General features: G+C 25.9%; 1 non-coding gene across 1 annotated transcript; it reads right to left on the bottom strand.

Moving 5' to 3' along the window:
- Positions 1-14,631: 14,631 nt before the first annotated feature.
- Positions 14,632-14,704, bottom strand: TRNAA-UGC (transfer RNA alanine (anticodon UGC)). Its single transcript has one exon. It is a non-coding gene; the product is annotated as a tRNA-Ala (tRNA).
- Between the last annotated feature and the right edge of the window lie 4,228 nt (positions 14,705-18,932).

Here is an 18,932-nt window from a genome sequence, read left to right as displayed (position 1 = left end):
CAAATCTAATAAAATAATATTTAACGCACTGCAACAACCTTCTTAGAAAAAAAATGAATTCATAATTAGTCCCTATATACATATCAAGTTACATGATCTATCCATACCAATTTACATGATGTTCTAGTCATACCACGTGATAATCTTCACATATCAATATCAATGTACATATTTATATATATTAAGCAAAAAAATGATTTTTTTTAACAAAATAATTTTTAAAAAATCTGAAACAAACACCTTTTAAACCTTCAAACATAATTTTTGGTTTCAAATAATATATTTTTTCCTTAAACAAACGCATCCATTATGACCTCTCAAACAACTATGAAACGATTACTGAGTGATTGCCTAATTGAACATCTATCGAATATGGAACGACTATCGAAAAAATATAAAATGGCTAACGAATATGGAATGACTATCAAATATGAAACGACTATTGAGTGATCGTCTAATTGATAGACTTTAAAATAGGAAATAATATTTTTAATAAATCATAATAATAAATAACATTAATAAATAATAAAATATGCTTAGGTCGACCTGTCAAGCCTAATAGACTTTTTTATAAGCATGAGTCTCACATATTTAAATAAATAGACTTTAAAAATAGCCCAGACCTAGTCTTTTTATTAAATAGGTCAGACCATAAGTAGACCAAATCATAGGCCCCTGACGTACGGCCTAGCCTATTCTCATCCGTACTTAAGAGGGATTGGTGGAGGTGTATGTTAACTTGAGCGTTGCATGGTAAATATATTAATGAACAAATAATAATAAGAAAAACAAAGAAGTAATTTAAAAGGAATATACTTTTTGTTTTAAAGTAGAATATATTTGAGTATTTATATCAAAAGATAAATATATTTATAAATAATTAGGCTTAATTGCACTTTTGGTCCCCCTATTATAGGTGAAAATTGAAAGTAGTCCCTCCATTTTGTTTCTCCCCAGTTTTAGTCCCCCAAACAGAATTTGAGTCCAAATCATGATGAGTTGTCATTTTTTTAATGACGTGTCAATAAAAAGCTGACGTGGCAGACGCATACGTGGAATAAACTTATTATTATATTATTTCTGATTAAAAAATATAATTTATATTTTTAAAAATCATTATTATAATTGTTAAAAATCATTATTACAAATAAAATTTATTTGTTAAAATTAAATTAAAAGAAAAAACACCTAAAATCAAAAATCCTAAACAAATCAAAATCAAAAGGATTCACTCATGAACCCTAAAATCATTCTGAACCCTAAAGTCATAGAAATAGGACCAGAATTTCCTGCGGCGCAAGAGACTAGAATCCCATGCTCCATTGATGCAAAGGCTCCGATTGCAATGATGTCTTCCAAGTAATCAATTGCTTGACCTCCAAGTGACAAGGAAAGAACATTGACTTGGTCGGCAATGGCCTGATCTATTCCAGCTAGTATATCAGAACTGCTACATGCGTCTGTTGAGCAAACCTTATACATAGCAACTCAATGCATTGCCATACCACGTGCAGTACCGTTGGCATAGCCGAGAAGACTCGCGTTTTCCACAGGAGATCCTGCAGCTGTACTCGCTGTGTGGGTTCCATGGCCATCATAGTCTCGTGGCGATTCAACATCTTCGATCAAACCCATGGAGCCCTTTGTAAAGACCCTGGCACCAATCAATTTCTTATTACAATTTGAGGTTGTAAAATTGGTACCAGTTTCACATTTGCCTTTCCAAGTACTCGGGATTGGTCCGTATCCGGTATCATCGAAACTCTTGCTTTCTGGCCACACGCCTGTGTCTAATATTCCCACAATTACATCACTTCTATTGTTTGTCGTGGGGAACATAGTATCAATTTTATCGAGCCCCAAAAACTGTGGTGTTCTAGTTGTGAGAAGTTTGTACTTTTTATCCTCTGTCACCTTTAGAACCCCGGTTTGGCTCTTTAGTAACTCAACTTCTTCAACTTTCAATCTTGTTGAAAATCCATTTTGACTTTAGGGTTCAAAATGATTTTAGGGTTCATGAGTGAATCCTTTTGATTTTGATTTGTTTAGGATTTTTGATTTTAGGTGTTTTTTCTTTTAATTTAATTTTAACAAATAAAGTAGTTTGAATTACTTTAACTATTCTTTCATCTAAACAATTAGAATGTGAAATGGAATTTTTAAATTATTATTTGACATGGTCAAGAAACTTCAAGAGTGAATTGCAAAAAATTATTGGCAAAAAGAGTTTGTGGATGTTTAAGACTTAGAGAGTTCAGAGTGAATAATGAAATGATTAAAATTAGTGAAATAGTTAGAAGTTATTCATTTTCAAATATTTAATATTATTAATTTTTATATTATTTTGATTATGATATGTGTTTTTTTAATTATAAAAAGAAAAAAAACTATGAAAAACGCATTCAACATCATAGGAGAAAAAAACTCACCTTTTATGCAATGATAGTTATATATGAAAAACAATGGATCAATCTTTAACTGCGTATGTAGTCAAACTTGCATTGTGATACTTTGAAAATGTTGAATGATTTGTTCTTTTGTTGTATGAATTATAAAAATGAAATGTTTGTTAAGTAATCAATGTCTTTAGATGTATTGATAAGTCATCGAGTAATAAATTAAAGTTGAAATTGCAAAACATATGAAATAATTGTACTTGGATGGACAAGTAAAATATTTGCATTACATATTGATGAAACAAAATAAAATAGAATTAGAAGATGGAAGAAATAGTATCTTTAAATAAAGATAAGATGTCACTTATAGCATTTAGAACTCTGTTTTAATATATTATAAAAGATAATAGACGTGTTGGAAGTACTATAAAAAGTGTTTATAAAGTGTTATAGATACCGATGGTGATCGTGGTTCTTCTTGTTATCGTATTACATTAAATAAGATGGTCGCTTAAAGGCTTTTGTTGCTAGGTGTGGGATTCTTCAATATGACTATTTATTTTGTTTGTTAAGGTCAGCGTGGTTACGAAAATGCGCAACATTTATTTATTTTAGTGTTTTGTATTTGGGTCAGGGTAATATGTTGTTTTAAGTTTGTTGGACATTAGCAATTGCATTGAATAACAGTTTTTGTTTTTCATGCTCAAGATTTTCATGTTCTTTGGATAATGGGTGTATGGTCTATATGGAAGTCAAGGAATGATCGCCAACAGAAGTGCGAGATCATATCCTTACAAGACAACATTAAACTTTTATCATAGTGTTGGTTCAGAGTTAAAATTAAAATATTTGATTTTAATAAGTAGAGCATTCAACCACTTGCTTGAAGTGTTTTTGACTTTTAACTATTGTTGTTGGGTTTTTGTGGTTGCTTGCCGGTTTTTGTGCGTATTCTCTTTTTTATTTGAAGTCTTCGATGTTTATGTTAGCGGAAGCTTTTATCTTTTATGTACTCTAAATTTGTTTTTCTAAGCACATCTTGTGCTTTAGAATTTTATGTGAATATACCATTTAGATTTTTCAAAAAAAAGTTTTAAGATACGAAAACAAACAAATAAACACGATTGACCGATCATTTTAATAGTTACCTTGAGTGTTTTCAATTAATGCATGATTAATGATATACATCTAAAAATATCAAATGCACGATAATCGTTTTTCAATTTTTAAAACTAGTTGACTTATGAATGATGCTCAAATATCCATGTGTTGCGACGATTGCATGGATTTTATGGAATAAAAGGAATGTCAAGATTTAGGAAGGAAAAATATAACCATGACGGTGTCATTGTTTGTGCGCATAACTTGTTGCATTAATGGTAATTTGTTAAGAAAACGTAACAAGATTCGAACCAGATTCACAAATACACATACATGGTTTCTTCAAATATAATGTTGATGGAGCAACCTTTCAGCATCATTTGTGTTCAGGAATTGGTTTGTGTGTGAGAGATGCACAAGGTAAATTTGTAATGACAAGAACAAATTGGTGTCAAACGAGCCTCCAAGCAAATGAATATTGTGAAGTTTGGGTTTTTTTGCAATCCCGATGTTGGATGTCCACTCTAGTCTAAATAATGTTATTTTTAAATTAGATTGTAAGGAAGTAGTTGATGATGTACAAATTGCAAAACCTAATAGATTGGAGTATGACTTGATTTTAGATAATTGTGAGCTATTTTATCATATAACAACAACTTTAAGGTTGTTTATACCGGATACAATGACTTCAATTATTATCCTAAATGTATTTGTCAATTTATTGAAAATAATTTGAGTTAACTTAGGTTTGATTTAAAAAAATAGTACACGAAATTGATTCAACATTTCCAGTGAAAATATTTCCCAACATATAGTAATCCACCTTATATTGGATATTTTTGGTTTTATCTCCACAATGACATTTTTCTTATTTGTGGGATAAGTATCGGTGTCATTCACATAAATTTTTACATTAATTTTTAGTACACATAAGGTATAAGGTTTAAGGGAGAGGCATCTAAAGCTTTGCTTTAAACTTCGTCAAAAAATAATTTTTTATTTTAAACTTTATACGACATATTGGTCCAATAATATATTATAAAAGTCTTTATACCTCACAAATAAAAGAAAGAAAAGACCTCTAAAAAATTTATAATTATAGAAATATCTCCACAAAAATTTTAATTTTCAATTTTTGTCATAAATATTATTTAAATTGATACTTGTATTGATTGTACTACTGACCAATTAAAATCATAAAATGATTCAACTATTTACTATGAGAATAGTATACAAGTATCTTTTGATATTAAGGGCATCGTTTTTCACTAAATAGATATTAAAAACATTGTCTTTCACTAAAATAAGTCTCTTAAAATATCATATTGAAACTTTCGTATGAAATTTCTATCAACACGACAAAATAATTGTATTTTCATTTTGACCACACTTCCTTATTTCTTGCTTTGATTTTATTTTAATTTTGAATTTTAATGATGTGATTACATCTTTAGATTTCGCTAAAAATAAAAACTTTTTAATTAACAAAAAAAAACTAAGAACTTATATTTTAATATTCTAAAAATTAAAAATGATAAAATCTTATCTAAATTTAATATTGACATTTTTAACTTATGTAAATATGATAAAATCTTCTATATCAGTTTTTGTAGAACACTTGAAATGTTTTATTTCATTTTTTGAAAAATATAAAGAAAATGTATTCAAAAATGTCATGATTTCTGTCAAATATTTTTTCTATTATTATTAAATAAAATAATGATAATTTTTGTATTAACTTTTGAAAAAGCCACTTTTGATAGTTTTACTTTAGGTCTCACTTTGAAAAAGCCACTTATGAGGACACATCAACGTTTCTTTTTGTAAGAGATCTAAATGAAAAATAATAAGACAAAATATATTCTTTTGCATTTTTTAAAACATAAAAGACTTTAATGGAAAAAAAAATGTAAAGAGAAAATGTTTTACAACTATATAAGATAAATGACTATATGTATAATTTTTCCATAACCTTAACATCTTTTAAAACATTATTATAATTAATGCGATTTATAAAATTATATTTCACAATCAGAATTAGCCGACAACTGTATAAAAGTATCCTTTAATTTTTATTAATAAATATCTCTTGATTTAGAACATAAGATTATATAGAGAATGAAGATGGTATTATTTTTTAGCATTACAATTTTATTTGGGTACTTATACAACATATCTATTTTGCCTCTGTTTGGGACAAACACTGACCAAAGGAAATTAAAGGAATAATCTTTGGTGTCTTTGGTGGCTCAGAAAGTTGATTCCCTTCACTATCATAAAAAATTGCACCTGAAAATTCTAGTGGTTGACATTTCTCCCCCATTAATATGGTCTTCTTCCACAAGCATTTGTCATCCTCTAGCTGCTTCATATTAAAAAAGGGGTTTCGGATTGCCTTGAAGATTTTTCTTAAGATATTCTTTGAGTTGTGAGGTGATAATTCATCTTGCTTCTTTGGTTTGAAGCAAATGATGTATGGGGTAATTGTGTTGTGGACCTTTTTTATAATCTTCTTTGGGGTACAAAATGATGATATAGGGACAAGGTTAGATGCATCTTGGTTATGATTGAATCCATGATTTGGACAAACACAAGTGAAATGAATGAAAATTGTTAATGTTGCTAGATGGTTTTTGAAACAACTCAAACTATCCATCTATGTCACATTTGTGAAGCGAAGAGGGATTTATTTGCACATACAACTTGAGTTTATATGCTCTGTGGTTGGTAAAAGACTGAAAGGTAAGTAAGAAATAAGGAGTTTATAAAGAATTAAAACTAATATAAAAATCTAATATGATATTAAAGTTAATAGTTTCGGCGTATAATCTATTGTAATATTGTTCCTAAAAAAATACCCTTAACTTTAAATTATTTTTATAAAGATTAGTTACGTCTATTATGAAAACTATATTTAATTGACCTAAATCTCAAAAAAAAAAAAAATACTTTTAAAAATCATTAATATATAAAATTTGCTTCAAAGCTAATTAATACTGTCAATAAATGCATGTCAAATCTTAAGAGAATAAAATGCAACCGTCAATTGAAGAAAAAATATTGCATTAACTCTTAAAGAAAACTCCTACAAAAAACTAGAAAAATAATTGAAATTAAAAAAAAAAGTTTAAATAAATGAGGCAACAGTATAGACTACTATTGTCACAATTGCGATAAAAAAAAGTTTCGTGAGGACAACTCAAATAGTTCCTTTATTTTTTTTTATTTAATGTGCGTAAATTTTATCGTTTAAAATTTAAAAAAAATTAAGTTTAAATGTATGTGCATAAATTTTTTAATTTTTTAATATTTTATAATATTCTTAAATTATTTATTTTTTAATATTTTAAACTAAGTTTTTCAATTGTTATTTTTTATTTCATAGTTCCCACTCATTTAAAAAAAATGAAGATGTGCCATTATTTTATTTTAAAAATAATTTAAAAAAAATAGCAGATCACGTGTATCAAACAACCTTCAGACTTATTCATCAAAATAATTATTATAACAATTAGAGTCTATTTAAAAAAATTTATAAAAAAATTCAAATAAATTAAAGGATATATTTTCACTTGTAAGAAATATTTATGATATCAGAACATCAACAAAAGATCAAATAGAAGCTTATTAGCTAGATACAACAAATTTTAAATAACCACAAAAGATATAGTACTTCAAACTCCTTACAACACGAAGAATTGCAAATAAAGATAAGAAAGAATATAACCAACCATCTTATAACTTACAAGTTGCCATGATAAAGACCACAAATCAGTTTGGATAGTTTGATTGATTGAATTATATTTTTAAAATGGCTAAATAGTATCTACAGTACTTTAATTTAATTTCAGTTAACGTTTTAAATTTTTTTTTCTTTTTCTTTTTAACTTGATCTTTTATTTTAATTTTAAATGACATTTTAATCTTTGATGTTTTAAAATGTCAACAATATTATTCTTTTTTTTTATGAAAATTCAAAAAAATTCTTCAAATTTTTCAAACAAAACTCATAAAATTAATTATCTACTTCAATATAATGCAAATTTTATCAAATGTATAACTCAAATATTCAAAAAAACTCATATTTTCATCTCCAACAACATCAAATTCATCAAATAAAGAATGAAAATATTAGTTTATTTGAATATTTGAGTTATGCATTTGATAAAATTTGCATTATGTTGAAGATGATAATTTGAAATTTTTTATGAATTTTTGTCAAAAAAAAAAAGGATAACATTGTTGATATTTTAATTGTCACTTAAAATTAAAATAAATGATCAAATTAGAAAAAAAAAATAAATAACTAAAATATTAATTAAAATTTAGTTAAAGGATCACATGTGCTATTTAATTGTTTTTGACTAAGAACAAATTAGTTAGGTTAGGTTGATATTTTCAAAATTCAAGAAAATCATTTTATAAATTTTAAAAAAGTTAATTTTTGTAGCACAATTAATATTTTCTATAGTATCAAAACGAGATATAAATTACAATGAGAAAAAAAATCTAAACTAATGATTAAACAAATACGTAAATACAGTATTTTTTTTAAATACACAAATAATATATATTTTTGTTACCGGACACAAATAATACAGTATGATCTAAATAAAATAATAATAATAATAATAATAATAATAATAATAATAATAATAATAATAATAATAATAATAATAATAATAATAATAATACAGTTATGTTTTAATAGACTCGAGTGATTAATTTTGAATTATATGAAACAAATAAATAATAATTAAATCAATAGATTTTAGATTTATTTGATTTAGTTTAATTTAGAATTGAACATAAAAAAATCAAACAAATTTAATTGGTTCAAATTGAATTTTCAAATTTATAAAATCTTTAAAATCACGGTGATTTTAAATACTTTTGCATCATTATTGTTTCTTGAAATATAATTTCAGAATTATAACTTTTACTTTTAGAAATTTATTTCGAAGTGTTTTAATTTTCAAATAAAACACTTCCATTTCGAAATATAAATTTTAAGAAAACGTATATAATGGAGAAAAATTATTTATAAAAAAAAAAAAGAAGGATACGGCAAATAAGAAGAAACGGGGAGTGCAGAAAGCAATTCCTATATTCCTATTATTGCAAACACAATAGTTGGGCCAATCATCGTACTTGAGGTTCGTTGGAACCTGCAAAACACTATTGTGATTTGTGAATTGGGCGGATTTGAAGGGTAATCGTGGGCATCACTTGGTTGGAGGGAGTATGTGTCTTTATCACACTTTAGGGTATTTTTTGGAGTTTAGAAGAAGAGAAGAGAGTTTAAAACAAAAAAAATGATGAAGTAGAAAGAACGAGGGGTTTTAGAAGGGGAGGGTTTTTTTTTTTTTTTTTTCTTTATAATATTATATTTTTATTTTGAAGAACTACAAAATTGAATTGGAGAAAGATTTTAATAAATTCTTTAAATTGAATATACGTTGTTATGAAATTCTCAATATTAAAAATATATTAATTATAAATATTTGTTTACCATTCTCTAAAAAAAAACACTTTAAAAATATTGCTATATAATTTTTTTCTCTATTCCACTCCCTCAAAAACTCTCTTTTCTCCTCCCCTATATACTCCCAAATAGAATCTGAGAGGTATTTTATTCAACAAGAGAAATGAATGACAGTAAATAGGCATTTAACCTTTGAAATTGTTAATGATTAGTTATTTGTCATCAATGATATGAATTTGATAGTATCGAAGATTTTCACCGTCAAATAATTAATATTATTATTTTGTAATAGTTTATAAAATTTATTTTTATTAATTTAATTGACATTTTAATTTATACAAATTTATTTATTTTTTATCCTAATTTACGTTTTAACTTCTATCTATAAATATAATATATGACTAACAAATTTCATTATTTTTAACCTATTCGATATCTTAGCTTTTATCTATAAAGATTATTGATGGTTAAACAAATTTCAATATTTTTTACCCAAATATGCATTTCAAATTATATGCAAAAATATAATGAGTGGTTAATCATATTTCATATCATTTATCATCATTTTAACACATTCTAAATTGCAGGATATATTAGATAAGTTTCATATCATTTTCTTCTTATCATTAATTAGTTAGTTATAAGTTAGTTTTGTTTCTCTTATAATTAGCTGAGTTTGTTAACTAATATTAAAAATTATTCATCCTATATAATTTCTCATTTTTAATATTTTATTAAATTAATAAATAAATTTATTTAGTTTATTCAAGCTCTAATAAAATTTAAGAACGTAATATAAAAAGTGTAACATCTAAAATTTATATGAGAAAGTTTTTGTAAATAATGCTAATAAAACATAAATTTTAGTTTTAAATTTTATTGGGGTATACAAATAAATAGAAATTCTTCTGTAAATTTTTGAAATAATTTGAGATATTAAAATATTTAAACAACTTTTAAATGAGTCTTAATTATTATCTATAAACTTTAATTTAGACTAAATACGTGATCCGACTCCGACTCATACCATTGAAGAACTGATAAGCAATCCAGATATTCCTCAAACTTTCAGCGTTTACTTGTTACTTAGAAAACATCACCCCAACATAGTGAGCATAAAACAAGTAATTGTTTTCTCAATGCACACAATTAAACATGCAATTAACATAAAAATCATATGAGTATGTGTATATATATAAAATATACATCATGTATTAGCATCACACTTTTGAGAAAAAAGACTGTTATATTTAAGCTTTCAAACACAATTAGTTTCATTTATGATATTCTAAAGTCAACAACATTACATAATAATTTTATGAAAGAGCAGTTGTGTTTACAATACTATTAAGCAATTTTTGTATTTAGTAAAATTATAAATTTTAATATGATAAAATTACTATAATTTTCTTTCAGATCCAACTAATTCCAATTAAAAATAAGTTTCCTAACTCAAAATATAGATATTTCAAGATGACTTATGCGACTTATAAAATAAAACAGTCTACTTTATAAAATCACAAAAATTTATAAAATTAATATAAACTTATAAAAATTTACAGTAGCAAATTAATAGAAATAAGCTTCCAATTCGTTTCATTCAAAATTGATTCATATTACTTATGTCATACACATTTAAACTTAGCTACGTCATAATTTTTTTATACTGAGCTTTGATAATTTAATTAAAATATCAAATGATATATGATTTGAATAATCGACAACTTTTTAGAAAGCTTTAGATTTTTAGTTTATGAATATAATATAAGTTTTATTTTGCATAATAGACATTTAGTTAATACATATTAATAGAATAAGATAAATTGGTACAAAAACGAAACAACATATTTTTTTTTCCAACTTGTAAATCAATTTTCTACATGGGTTCTCAATGAAAATTAGTTAAACTAATGTCTATTTCAAAAGTAATTAAATCTAGTTTATAATGGGACATAAATCAGCTCCAAACACTATATATGGAGAAATTTATGACCAAAATATTGAAGATATACTCGAACGAGTTCAGAGATATCATTATACTACTTTTATTTCAAATTTTATATTTTCAAATTCATCAGCTAAACTAAGTAAAATACATTCACAACTCAACATAAAAATCAATTAATTACAATACTAAATAATTATCATATCATCACCAACCCAACTGCAACACTAAAAAATAAACACAACTATTCTTCATAATAATTAACACAAACACTTAACATGCATTCGTAATAATCAATTATACTAAATCAAATAAGATTATCACAATACCTAAACATACAAATCAAAAATATTTTTTTAACAACATACGATCAAGATCTCTAAGTACACCTAAGAGAGGTTTCAAGATTGTTTTGTATGTTATCTTAACTTGTAAATACGGGAGAGTTGTGTCTTTTTCTAAGGTTGAGTTTTAATTTCATTCATTGACAATAACACTAACTTGACTTTCATATTTGATCTTAATTTTGTTTCTTTTAAGAGTGAAACATAATTATATTTCTTTCTATCTTTATCTTTTTTCATTTATACTTAATATTGTTGTAAGAAACATATATAGTAAAGGAATAGTGTGGATAAGTTTAGAGGTAAAACATGTAATGAATGGTTGTAGTGTTTTCTCTCTTCTTTTTTTTTTTTTTTCTTCTCCTTTTTCCCTCTTCTTTCACGCCTCTTCTCTTTCCTTTTATTTATGAATTTTTCATACTCTGTCTCACAGAAGAAGATAAAAAGAATGACTTCTATCGCATGTGTTTGATTGGTCAAGGGACTTATGATAAAAGTTTTAACCATACCCCTTATACTCTAACTAATGACTACTCTATCCGTTCTATCAATTTGGGGTGTTAAAAAAGAAAAAGAATATATATATATATATATATATATATATATATATATATATATATATATATATATATATATCGTGGTCAAACTTTGTCATAATCGGATTGATATATATGATAAAAAACATTACAAAATATAATATCACTTATTGATTTTATTAATTTTTATTATTTATTCTATGCGGCACATCATCTATCATCTAAAAGTGTATCATATTTAAAAAAGAAAACAAAAAATATAGAAATATAGGAGGACGTAAACCAAAAGCAATGAAGCCGAAAAATCATCAAAATTCCCCCAAAAGATACGTATCAATACATTTCTACTGACACAAATTTATTGTAATTTCAATGGAATTATGTTTATAATACAGGTCGGACTAAAATCAAAAATATTAAACCATCATAAAACTTTAATTAGAATTTAGTGTGGCCAAATTGTCTGCACTTAATTTTAAAAAATAATTATTTTTCAAATTTAATACACTAAAAAGTAAATAATATGATCAAGAAAAAAACATAGGTTATGAATTGTGTTTCCACAATTTAATTATTATTTTTTATCAATTAACTTCATCTATAAAATTGCTAATAAATGAGACATTTGAGAATACGTTTGTAATTTTAATAAATTCATATTTTATAACATTCCCTACGACAAAACTTAAAAGAGATATATCATCTTCTCATTGCTCAAATTTTTGTATCCCTCATGTGGGCAACAATTTGTTTTGTCTCTGAATGAAACTAATCATCTAGTTCTGATTTGTTGTTACCAAAGCTTTGCATCTTTGTAAAATGGAACCAAACTTAGTTACATAATTTAGGTTTCATTGATGTCATCTAACACTATCTAAAAATTCCGTTTGATGGCAACTTGTATTCTTTTGTCGAAAAAAAAATTGATATTATTTTTTTTAAATTGATAAAAATTATATCGATAAAAAACAATACAATTTAAAATCGCTAAAATAAAAATTGATAAATTTACAAACAAATTTGCATTACCCATGTTAATAGCATAAAACGACATAATGCATACAATTGTGACAAAACCTATAAATATGACTAAGTTGACATGTCTGGATTACATATGTCTTCAGAATTGTAACGCTAAAAATACAAAAATCATTGATTGAATATGCATTTGCAGTTAATCAAAGTTAATTTATCAATCTGAAACAAAAGAATATTGCAATAAGGCAGGAGATCAAACTCTGCACCAAGATGGAAAATCAAATGCCGCACAAAGATGAAAAAACTTTAATATATGTGTGAAAAAACTCATTTACTTAAAAGGAGGGGGGAATGAGTTTGAGAGATAATTTTAGATCAAAAAATGATCTTAAATCACCCATCTTTAATAGATGAAAAACTAAGAAGAAGAAGCAAATAGTTGAGTGGTAGCTACTTTACAATTGTAAATGTAAAATTGAAGTTTGATGGCTACTCCTTATTTTATTGCCACCACGTGAGAGTTAGGGATGAGAATAGACTAAACCGTACTATAGGTTGACTTACTTATGATTTGACTTGACCTGACCTATTTAATAAATATGTTAGGTTTAAGCTATTTTTAAAGCCTATTTATTTAAATAGGTCAGACTCAGACTTATAGAAAAATCTATTAGGTATGACAGGTCGGTTTATATATATTATTATTTATTAATATTACTTTTTATTAATGTTACAGCCTATATACGTGAAAAATAAGTTAATTGAAAATATATATGATTTATCTCGGTGAATATCTCACCGTTATCTACTTGTAATTTTGAGATTAGGACCGACAAATATTTTAGAGTTATCTTTAAGTGTAATTATGAACCAAACGATATTGAATCTATGTACATGATTTATAATAAATCGGACATTGAGTTTGTTTGGAACAAATATCAATACACATAAATTAAAATTAATTCATAATTTAAATTAATTACAAAATAATAAACATAAAAAGGGACTCGATTTAAATAATTAGTTGTTGTATAAAGTAAGCTTTAGGGTAGAAAGTTGTAAAAAAAAATGATTTCGTAATAGAGAATCTCGCACGATTGGGGGCATTGTGGTTTTTGATGAGGTGGCCTTTCATTTGCATTCGTAGATACCTCTGTTTCTTTCTCTCTCTGTGCGGTTATTATGTACGAATTGCAATCAAGCACTTTGTTGATTCCATCATAACAAAAGCGATTGACAATGGCAGTGGATCCACTTTAAGTGTTAATGTCTAAACTAGAAAATGCAATATTGACTAAGACATGACTAATTATACTATAAGAATTAACCCATTATGCTAATATTGGGGGTAGTCGGCAAATCCTTTTTTATTTGTAAAAGTTACAAGACTTTGTAGAAAAAGACATCCCTAGTTTTCTTTTACTTAACGCTTTTAGAATAGTTGCTGGTAGTTGGCCATTTCTATATTTTTTTAAAACCATAAGTTATTCCTATAAGCAACTGACCTAGCTAAGATTTATTTAACGGATTAGTCTTTTTTTAATGTATATTTCTCATACGCAATTGTGCATCGACTATATCTCGACTTGACTAAATGATTAAAAGATTAAAACAAATAATTTGTGTCACATTTCTAGATATACTAATACAAAATATATGAGCAATCTAACTTTTGCTAATTATATATTTATTTTTATGATGGGAACATTATTATTTTTCTATTACATGAGAGAAATTGTTTGGTCTTTACCGAATAAATGTGAATTTTTTTTAGTTAGATTGAACTTTGTCTAACTTTTTGCGTACATATTTTATTAAAAAATGTCAACATTATAAAAAGTTCATTTGGAGATGCAGGGGATCGAACCCTGTACCTCTCGCATGCAAAGCGAGCGCTCTACCATTTGAGCTACATCCCCATGTTGATATGAGTTCTCAACTTCAACTATATAACACATTGGGAAACATAAATAGTCTATTGTCCATTGTATGTAAAAGGGGTACTCGATGACATTTTGCCTCCTATTATTGTACCGGTATGTGTAATTATATATATAGTTAGTTAGTATTTGTTAGCTGTAAGGCGCCCAAGAAGTAGGGTCTAGGCACCCTCATCTTCTCCTTTATGCATATACCATAGGATTTAGGTTGCTTGAGAAGTAAGGTACATACATCCTCATCAACTTAATTGCTCTGTAGAGTGTAAGTGAACAAGCATCACGATCTAGACTCTTTACAATAACAAAACCCATTTAAAGTAAATAAAGTTTATATATATAATTAAAATTGATATTTTGGAATGACAAATATTTGATATGATAACTTTGTTTAAAAAAGAATATTGGAGAAGGAGAAAAAATCAATTTGGAGTTGCAGGGGGACAAACCTTATATCTCTCACATGCAAAAAGAGCGCTCTACGATTTGAACTACATCCCCATGTTGATATGATATTTCAACTTAATTTATACAACAACTTTGAAACATAAGTAGTTTATTATAGATTGTATATAACAGTGGTATATGATTGGCTTTTGCCAATATATATTTATGTTTATGAAAGTAAAAAATTATTGTGTCCCAAAAGTTAGTTAATATTTGTTAGAATGTTTATTTTATTTTATATTATTAGTAAATAAAAAGTCACATTAGTATAAATAGGTTTTTGATAAGTATAGTTTTTACTTGAATATTTAGATATTGAAGGTACTTATTGAACTTAATGTGCTAAAAATTTGGGTGCTTGACTCCAAAAATATTTATATTTGTAAGCGGTTTGATTAGCAGTAAACATTTTGTGAAAATTTGAAGATAGCATATTAAATATTTGTTTGTGACATTAGGCGAAGAAATGAGAGAGAAAAGGCTATTGAAGCCAAAGCAGAAAAAAAATGCGCTTAGTCAAATTAATTTAGCCAAACAAATTTATCTCAGAAGTTGAGAATTTTGAAGAATCAATTTCGCTTAGCGAGATCATTTTGCTAAACAATTTTGTCACATAATTAAAGAATTTTGTAAGATTAAATTCGCTTAGCAACAATAGATGATTCAAACACTTTAAACGGTGGAAGTAAAAGGAGCGTTTATAATATGTTCTTAAAATAAAAGTACTTTAAACTTTTACGATATATAAGGTGATGTTATTTTTCCAAAATATGATATATTTTGTATCACTGTGTATATGTAGTGTTAATGAGACATAAACATTAGAATACTACATGATCAAAATTATACCAATTTATTTTGGTTTATTCCTTATAACTTTTTATATTTAAACCATTTTTTATAGAGTCAAATTAAAAATTATTAAGCATTAAGTATTTTTTTCTTTTGTTGGAGAAACAATCCCATTTCAATATAAATGCATCTGCCACTCCTTTGCAAGACCAATTTCTGTAAGTGAGGTAAGGCGGTTTAAATGAAGTCAGTTTTTTTCAACTTATGGAATCCTCAACTTTTTGAGAATTCATCACATCGGTCGTATTCTCTGTAATGTCCTCAACAAAGTGAATCATGATGTTGTTGTCCAAGTTGTGTGGACAATCTTGCCCTTGTTGGAATTTAAATGCTTTTATAGTTAATTTCACATTGCCTATATATACGAATAAGTCTATTGTGGGATATATAAAAGATATAATTTATATTTTTTATATTTAAAGATTTTGGGTTGATACATATTGTTTTAATTTTTAGATTTTTAATTATTAAAATACTGTTATTTTTTACATTGTCTCAATCTCTCTTACACGATTCAATATTTTGAGAATATGAGAAACTTTTATGGAATTGTCAAAGATGTGCAACTATTTTTAAAATTTCTCATTTTTAAGATGGTTTATTTTTTTCTTTCTATTTTTACTCCTTCTAAATTCTAATTCATTGACATCTATACATCATAATTTTATATCAATCCAATTACAGTATTTGTAAATGTAATTTATTTTTCAGACTCCTTTTTTGTTGAAATTTTTTTCTTATAAATTTACATAATTATTATAATTTATTAGAAAAAATTTTAGGATGATTTTTTTTATATCATATACATTGATGATATATAAATATTTTTTACACTTTCAATCAATTATAATTGTCATATCACAATTAAAAACATTAAATTTTTTTAGTTAGTTTTAATTATGAAACACAAGTTAATTATTACTATTTACTATACGTTCATAAAGATTTGCCCATACTTCTATTTATAATATAAATGTAATCACCATCGCGATTATTATTAGGAAAAGAAAAAATGAAGAAAAAAAAAACCAAAGATAAACACAATTGATTTAATATTAGTAAGATCAATTTTTGTTTAAATGTTGTTTTATAGATGTTTTAGAATGTAAAATCCTTTTTTAAGTTATTGTTGCCTTTTTTTAAAATTAATGTAATTGTTTTTTTTTTTAAATTTACTGTTCAATCACTTATAAAATCAATCTTTTTAATATTTGCTATGAAAATTTGTATTTTAGATAATATTTATTTTTAAGTAGTAGAATGTACATGATAATGTTCTTTAAATCTTAATTTAATATTATTAAGTTGAAGATCATACCTTACATTCGAACTGAATATCTCGGGACTCAATATCTCACTTTTATAGATGTGAATTTTTTATGATATTTCCTTTATCGTATAAAAAGGTCATAAACTATTACAGATGGCCATATAAAGCCTTTTTATTAAATCTAAATTTTATTTTTTTAAGTCTAAGACCATTATCTTGGTATTACTTTTAGATCGACCCTAAATATTTTATTTTGAGTCCTCAATTTATAATTAATAATTTTTTTTAATAAATAATAACCAACAAAGTTATTTTTTTAGAAACCAACAAACATCGCGTGAATGCACAAAATGTATTTAGTAATCTTCAAAGCTAATATTGGAAACTCATCATATGTATTTCATTAAAAAAAAAACCATCATATATATTTAATTATTATTATGCTCCAACTAAAATCTTCACAACGTATGCCGTGCCGTCTCAGTTAATTATGTTTCTTTGAAATCACTCACCTACACAATAGAATAATAATAATTTCTTGTTCACTTTCATGAATCTTTACATTGACGAAATAAACAAATCATGATAATCACCAAAAATTGAATGCCCCGAAAACATGAAAATGTATACAGTAATACTACTCACTTCTGCACAATTTCTCAAGGTGACTTGCAATAAGACAATTAGAATAAAAAAAAAATATAAAAAAACACGAAGTTACTAACAAAAACAAAAAATAATATTAATTTAGTATAACTAGCAACATTAATCATGGTTATCATTATCAAGATTCAACTACTAACCATTAATTTTCTTTTGCCTTGCAAAACAACTTAGAATTCAATTCAATGGTGTAACGGATTTGGACCGGTTGGAACACGTCGCTTCTCGACGCCATAACGAGGATCAATCTCTGTGTTAGAAGTACCATTATGCCCCGTGACACTCAATGGATGTTTATTATGCTTAAAGAAAGGAGACAAGTCAAATTTTCTTGCTAGAACTTTTCTGTTGTGATGAGAGGGTAATATTGAATGACTAGCATGTATGATCTGTTTCTTGTTGATCTTTGAGTACTTGAGATTGTAATATTGATGAAAGAGCAAAAATATAAGAGATAGCCATATAAGAATGTGAATTAATTGAGAAATTTTTATGGTCATTATGGAGGAAGAGAAGGAGGTGGCAAAGGGTGAGAAGGGGAAGCATGGAGCATGAATTAAGATATGAAGGAAACTTTTAAGATAGAAAGGGTTTTTTAGTTGATGGAGTTTTGACAACTTTGATTTAGTAGATCAAAATGTGAGAAGAGAAATGTATGTGAATTGCCCTTTTCATATGAAAAATTTGAGAGTTTAGAGTAACATTTTGATGTTATAATCTCAATGAGAGGAGAGTGAGAAATATGAGAGGTAGAGATAGTACTTTTCCCAATGAATGTTTCCTTAGAAATAAAGAAAAAACTTTTATGCTCATAATGTCAAATGTCAAATCCGGAATTATGTTATATTATTACTATTATTCTTGGTGTATACTAGATGCATTAGGAAAAAATGAACAATATCACTTTCTCTATTTCTCTATTAATTAAGTGTGAAAAAATGGGGGAAAACTAAAATAAAAGAGATATGATTGGGTGTA

This window comes from Cicer arietinum, chromosome 4 (assembly GCF_000331145.2).
Source record: "Cicer arietinum cultivar CDC Frontier isolate Library 1 chromosome 4, Cicar.CDCFrontier_v2.0, whole genome shotgun sequence".
Classification (NCBI taxonomy): Eukaryota; Viridiplantae; Streptophyta; class Magnoliopsida; order Fabales; family Fabaceae; genus Cicer; species Cicer arietinum.
Note: the sequence above shows the minus strand (reverse complement) of the source record. Positions and strands in the feature narration are given on the sequence as shown.